This window comes from Nannospalax galili, unplaced genomic scaffold, assembly GCF_000622305.1.
Source record: "Nannospalax galili isolate Female #2095 unplaced genomic scaffold, S.galili_v1.0 scaffold144, whole genome shotgun sequence".
NCBI classification, from domain to species: Eukaryota; Metazoa; Chordata; class Mammalia; order Rodentia; family Spalacidae; genus Nannospalax; species Nannospalax galili.
In genome coordinates, this window is record NW_008353267.1 from 2,702,294 (window position 1) to 2,709,181 (window position 6,888).

A 6,888-nucleotide genomic window follows, 5' to 3' on the forward strand; every position below is an offset into this window, starting at 1 on the left:
TAAACTAAGCAAGTAGTTGCTATGGTCTTTAAGACTACATTTGAAATTTTTGGAATACAGTTTAGACTTTCTTACATCATTAGGATATTTTAATTTCAAAAGCTGAAAAAGTCTTAATTGTTCAATAACCTCAGTTGTAAAATAATTATTACAATATAAAACATATACAGTGTCTTGAATTGATTGGGCTTTCAGTAAAGTCATATGTTGATAACATATTTTCAAGTTAACTAGACAAAATTAATAATGGGTTAAATGCCTTGTAGAGTTAGATAATAACATAAAATTATTCTTTTTCTATTTCTTTTTTGAAACATAATTTCATGTAGTTCAGGTTGGCCTTGAACTTTCTATGTAGCTGAGAATGACCTTGAACTCTTCATTCTCCTGCCTTCACCTCCCAAATTCTGAGATTACAGGAGTGCACCACTATGCCTGGCTGAAAACTACTCCTATTTAATTCTCAAAATCTAAGCCACATTAAAAAAAAAGATGAAGGATTAGACACCGCATCCACAGGTACCTTTAGGCATACAAAATCAACTTCCCTTAAGTTCACGACAGAGCAGTGACCAGGAGGAAGCTGCCAGACACAGTCGTCCATTTGTCAGTTGCAGCCCCAATGTACTTTTGTGTGCTTTCTATGAAGTCAATGCCAATATTGCTCAGGTGATGCTCAAGGAAGCTCAGTAAGAGAGATGAAATATGAAGAAATAAGATTATCAGATAGGGTTCAACTTTGGAAAATCAAAAAACCCATAATAATATTTGAGAGGATTTTTTTTTTTCCGCTCAAGAACCTAGTTTTGCTCTTTTAGAGGCAATATCACTGTCATTCAAAATGTGTATATCAGAGATATACTTAGGGTAAAAAAAAGCATGTTCTTTGAAGTTCGTGGCAAGCCCCGAAAGGAAGTCACAACATAGACTTTTGGGGGTTTTTGTACAAGGCCATACCTTCTGCTATAAAGAATTACAAACCAGGGGCTGGAGAGATGGCTCAGAGATTAAGAGCACTGGCTGCTTTTGCAGAGGACCCAGGTTTGGTTCTCAGCACCCACATGGCAACTAACAACCAACCATCTGTAACTCCAGTTCCAGGGGATCTGACGCCCTCTTCTGGCCTCCTCAGACATTGTAAATATGTGGCACACTTACATACATTCAGGCAAAACAGACACACACTTAAAAATGAATGAATAAATTTTTAGAAAGAGTAAGAAGCAAGGAATGGAGATGCAATGTCTTCTTATATCATCACTTCCAACAACCTATGGAAGAAATCTGTACTTTCCATTCCTGCTTTGAGATTTGTGGTTCTGGAAGCTAGCCCATGTTACCCAAGGGCATAAAAATCCCATGGCATTTTCAGCTCCAGCTGCTACCTCATCTCTTTAGACCATGTTTAACAAGAGATCGAAAAAGTAAGAATAACAAACGCTATCTGGCAAAAGCAACTGTGCTTTCTCATCAGGAGGAGGTACTGCTACTACTTCATAGGGACAGGAAGAAGATCCTTCTTACGTGAGCCACTGGAGCCTCTTGATTTTGTTCATGCCCTCTGACTACAGGTGTGTGAACACCATCAACAGCCACCACCTGAAGAAAGGAATGGTGGCTAGAGGCTCAGATTCCTTGGGTATGAAGAGTGGGGATTACCACAGCAGGTCCAATAAATGAGTGTGTGTGGTGGTAGAGATCACGAATACCAATCAGGACCAAAGATCAGTTCCAGCGGTAAAGGCTATGCTGCATCCCACAAAACTTTATAAGTTGCCCAGAAAATACATTTCTTCCCAGCTAACATCCAGGAAATAAATAACTTCTCTTAGATGGAGCAAACTTGTGAGAAACCAGTGGGCCTGTGAGGCACAGTGGTGGACACAGTGCTCCATTTAGCTTTCTCCTTGGTTGGCCCATCCAACATTAGCTACTGGGAATACTGACTGGAAGTTTGCAACTCTGTCTTAAGCCATATAAAATGGCCTTGCTAAAATTCGGATCACCTCCTATGGGGTAGATGGTAGCTAGCTGGTTGCAAGCAAAAGGCACAGCACCATTTCCTCAGTTTGAGACAGCTTGGAAAGGTCAACTCAGCTCCAGATCTCCCTGTTATGTTGGCTGACGTCTCAGTTACAGTTAATGCAGTGGCTTTTCCTAGCGGCTCATCTGGCTTCCTCTCTTTGCAAGTGTGTCTCCTTATAGCTCTCCTTAATAAATCTTTTGAATGCAACATTTAGTTTCAGAGTATGTTTCCAGGCAAACCAATTTCAGGCAATATTCTAGAACATAATCCAAAATTTCCTGACTAACCAACTTTAGCAACCTGGTGATCAAAATTATAAACTTTGCTCATGATAACATCATTGTTGACTTTGGGTAAAATAAATATTTATTGATTTCTTTTCTTTTTTTTTTTTTTTTTGTTCTTGTTGGGTTTTTGTTTGTTTTTAGACAGGGTCTCCCTGGTCCCAGATTGCCTGGAAGTCACTTTGTGGACCAGGCTGGCCTCAATCTCACAGAGGCCGGCCTGCCTCTGCCCTCTGAGGGCTGGGATTAAATGCACATGCCACCATGCCCAGCCTTGATTTCTTCATGTTTTAAGAAATTTCTTTTATTGTTTTCAAAGATGTGGTTTACCTGAACAAGAACAACAAATATTTATAGAACAGTATCAGAGAGCTGCAGAAAAGTACCAGTATTTCTAAGAGGAAAGTTGATGGATTTTTCAGGGTGAAGCAGAGTGAGGACATAGACACAAGAGGACAGAGGTCATCTGTTATGCTCTATTTGTTATCAGGATAAAGGCCCTGGTTACTTATGGCTGAAAGAAAAGGATTCCTTGTTTAACTCTCATGCAAAGTGAGATTCCTCTAGAGTTAAGCTAGTCTTAATGTCGTTAATAAACTCTTCAAATTTTAAAATTTGAGGCTTGATATTATCCATTTGAATTAAAGTGAAACTTTTAACTTTATATGTCATTAAGTGTTAATTCTAAAGAACTTAATTTATAGAATGTTTGACCGAAATTCAATCCTATAGTGTTTAGGAGGAAAGCTACTGATGGTTGTGTGCACTGTACTGGATCCATAGCCCGGGGGAATTCTATGGCGAGGTAAGGGGAAGCTGTGTTAATTCAAAAAATTCTTTGAAAACATCCTCAAAAACACTACCTGGGATCAGAATTTTAACACACAACTTAGGTGCACTTAAGGTCTCCCTCATGTTTGTCATAAAAATTAAGACCCATCTGGTTATGTTTGTTTACAGATGGCTATCTAGAGTCATAGCCACAGGAACTCCAGATAATTATCTGCAAAGAAAGTGCTTAAATAAAATATATATTTGGTCTATGATCTGGTTCCTGGCACAGAGCTCCTAAAATCCTTGTAATTTCCTGAGTGACTAGGGTACTAGGTGGATCTTTTGTCTCTAATATTTGGTCTTTGAACAGTGTTTCTGGCACAGAACTACCAATCCCTTGGAATTTCCTGGATGACAGGAGCATCTTATGCTCCTACAAGTGACTCTTGGTGGGTCCATGAAGGTGGAGTCTGGTCAGCAGAAACACCAAACCATAATTAGAAGCTTAGGGTTTATATCCCACCTGTACCCCATCCTCCAGGAAGGGAAAAAGAGCTAGAGTCCGAGTTACTAATTGCTCATGCTAATATGGTGAAGCCTCCATAAAATTCCCCAAGCATGAAATTCAGAGAGTTTCCTGATTGGTGAACAAGTCTATATGCCAGGAGGGAGTCACATGTCAAATCCAAGAGGACAGAAGCTCCACTCCTGCCTGCACTTGGGACCCTTCTAACCCTTGCTTTAGTATTCCTCTTCATCTGGCTGTTCATTTGTGATAGCATTTAAAAATATCCCTTGTAATAAATAAGCAATAGTAAATAAACCATTTTTTTTTCCTGGATTCTGTGAGTCACTCTTGCAAATTATGGAACCTGAGGAGGGGATTGTGGGAATCCCTGATTTGCTGCCAAGTTAGATAGAAGCTCTCCAACCTGGGAACCCATTCCTTGTGGCTGAAATTGGTAGCAGTCTTATATGACTGAATGCTTCATTTCTGGAAGATGATGCTGTTTTCAGGTATTGAGTTTTTCAGGTATTGATGCTGTTTTCAGAATGAGTTACATTGTGGGACACCCAACTGATGTTCAAACACTGGTTGGTATGGGCAAACACTCACACATTTTGGTCACAGACATGCTCTGTGTCGAGTGTGGATATAGAGAAGAAAAGCAGTTTGTTGTTCCTACATATCTGCTGTCAGTAGAGGACTGAAAGGATTGTAAGAGAAAACTTTTTTTTTCTGTTATACAGAAGGTTATTTGCTTATGGTGAAATGGTGTGAGCTCTTTCACCCAGAAGTTTCTACAACCAGTACTCCCTTTCCTCCTCTCATGCCCTCAAGCAGATTATATTGACATGATGATATTTGTAAGAATACAGCCCCTGACTTACAATGGCTTGATTTTTTTTTTTTTTGAGACTGGGTCTCCCTTTTAGCCCCAGCGGACCTGGAACTCACTATAGAGACCAAGCTGGCTTTGTTCTCATAGAGACTGACTTAACAACTTTTTGATTTTCCAAAGCAAAATGCTTAAAAGCAGTGCATATTCTGTAGGCACCACCCTGAGAATTTTGATCTTTCCTAGCCTAGTGATTTGTCATATAATACTCTCTTACAGTGATGAGCTGCAGCAACATACCACAGCTGCCAGATAACCCCATGATCACAAAGGGACGCAACCAATACTCTCCAGTAGGCTGTGCTGCTAGGTATATATATAAGTGCATTTATAATACATATTTTCAATTACAATGGGTTTATCAGGACATAATCTCATGATTTGAGGAGCTTCTATAATCCACAGGCAATGGAAATGTTTGAAAAAGATTAAATTATGTTCCATATAGTTTAGTATAGTATTAATTGTATTTTACCTCATGGTTGGTAAACAGTTTCAGTGTATCTAGAAATTGTATTGGCTGGATGGTCCCATCCTTTTAAGGGGCTATTTTGGCTATCCTTTCCCCATCCCTTTCAGCAGGTATGCTTGCCAACATTTCACACAGGAACTAGAGGCACTTGGATAAGAACTCCTTGAACTTCCTGCACCACCCCCCCTCCCTTGACAACAGTGGCATCTGCTCTCGTCCTTATCTCTTTCTATCTAGGAAGAGATAACTTTCCTGCCAGCAGCAGCTTATCTCTGCTCTTGTGTTTGGACTTTATCACCTCCTCTTTTTTCCAGGTCTGGAATTATCATTCCTCCTCCCCCCTCCTCCTCCTTCTCCTCCTCCTTCTCCTTCTGTTCCTCTTCCTCCTCCTCCTCCTCCCCCCTCCTTCTCCTCCCCCTCCTTCTCCTCCCCCTCCTTCTCCTCCTCCTCCTTCTCCTCCTCCTCCCTCTGTTCCTCTTCTTCCTTCTCCTCCTTCTCCTGCTCCTCCTCCTCCTCTTCCTCCTCCTGCCCCGCTCACCGTCCTCCCCCTTCATCTGCCTCCTTCTTCCTTCATCTGCTCTCTTCCTCCTCCTCCTCCTCCTCCTCCTCCTCCTCTGCCTCCCCCCTCCTTCTCCTCCTCCTCCTTCTCCTCCTCCTCCTCCCTCTGTTCCTCTTCTTCCTTCTCCTCCTTCTCCTGCTCCTCCTCCTCCTCTTCCTCCTTCTCCTCCTCTCCTCCTCCTCTCCTTCCTCTTCCTCCTCTTTCTCATTTTCATCCTCCTCCTCTTCTCCACCTTCTTTTGCTTTTTGAGACTAGGTTTCATGTTGTTCAGGATAGCTATGAACCTGCTAAGTAGCCAAGGCTGGCCTTGAACTTCTTATCTTCCTGTATCCACCTCCCAAGGCCTGTGATGACAGGTGTGTGCCACCATGCCTCCCTTCCTTTCTCTCCTTTCTTGCTTGCACCATCACCTTCATCCTGATTCTTCCCACTTAAGAGTTCAAACATGCCCCATGGGTCACATCTTAAATATAGACTTTCAATTGTGCAATTCCCTGTAGTTGCCACTTGATGCTTCTCTTTCTTCACAGCCAAGTTTCTTTAAAAGAGATGGACTAGAGAGATGCTCACTGAGTAAATTCACTTGCTATGAAGGCAAGAGGACCTGAGTTTGGATTTTTAGCATCCAAGTAAAAGCTGGCAGATCAAGTCAGATCCCAGCCAGTCTAGTTCAAATGGCAAACTTCAGATTCAGTGAGAGGCCCTCTCTCAGTAAGGCAAAGAGTGATACAGGAAGGCACAAAATGTTAACTTGTAGCCTCCACACATTCATGTGTAGATTGTGTACTTGCACACACAAAGGTGTGCACATAAATGTACACACAGCAACTATTGCCTCTGCTCTTTCACTCTGATCAGTTGTTTCTACTGTATTCCTTTCTTATCACTTCAGGAAATTGCCTTTGCCTAGGTTTTTAAAAACTCAGCTGGGCTAGAGAAATGGCTCAGGAGTTAAGAGCACTGGCTGCTCTTGCAGAGGACCAGGGATTGGTTCCCAGCACCTACATGGTGGCTAACAACTGTCCTAACTCCAGTTCCAGGGAATATGATGTCCTCTTCTTAACTCTGCAGGCATTGCATAACACAGGTGGGTGCACTTACATACATGCGGACAATAAACTCATACACATAAAACTAAAATAATAAAAAATTTTTTAAAAGATCAGTTTAGCCAGGTATGGTAGCTCAGGTCTGTAATCCCAGGATGTGGGGTGGAAGAAGGGGGTCAGGAGGTCAGGGCCAACCTTGGCATTATAATATGAGTTTGAGTCTAGCTGAACTACATGAGACCCTATCTCAAAACCGACAAACAAAAGACTCAATTCAATAGATGTTCAGAATTCTTATCTCAAGTTATCACTGCAGGATCTGAC